The following is a 372-nucleotide window of genomic DNA, read 5'->3' on the forward strand; positions in this document are numbered from 1 at the left end:
AGCAGACATACAAATTTCCAAAGAGCTCAGCACTGCAGTGCTGGCCCATTTTCCAAAAATAAAAAAAGTTGATGGGATTTTGGAAATTAAGGTTATTTGGAGCCTATTTAAGGGACCTTTTTCAGAGATTTTGAAGAGGAGGCAGCAAGCAACTATTCTGGAGATTGGAAGCCAAGAACAAAGCTAGAAAATAAGAGAATTGGAGGGAAAATCAAGATCACAAAGCTCTAACTATTAGTTTTCTCTATTACCTTTGTTTTTTTCTCATTTTCTCTGACTTGGATTCATGGCTAAATTTCTTTGGATGTTGGGTTTATTAAATATTATGAGCTAAATTATTTTTCTAAGATTGCAATTGAACTCACATATAAT

This window comes from Theobroma umbraticum, unplaced genomic scaffold (genome assembly GCF_002168275.2).
Source record: "Theobroma umbraticum cultivar Fairchild unplaced genomic scaffold, ASM216827v3 scaffold_81.0, whole genome shotgun sequence".
NCBI lineage: Eukaryota > Viridiplantae > Streptophyta > Magnoliopsida > Malvales > Malvaceae > Theobroma > Theobroma umbraticum.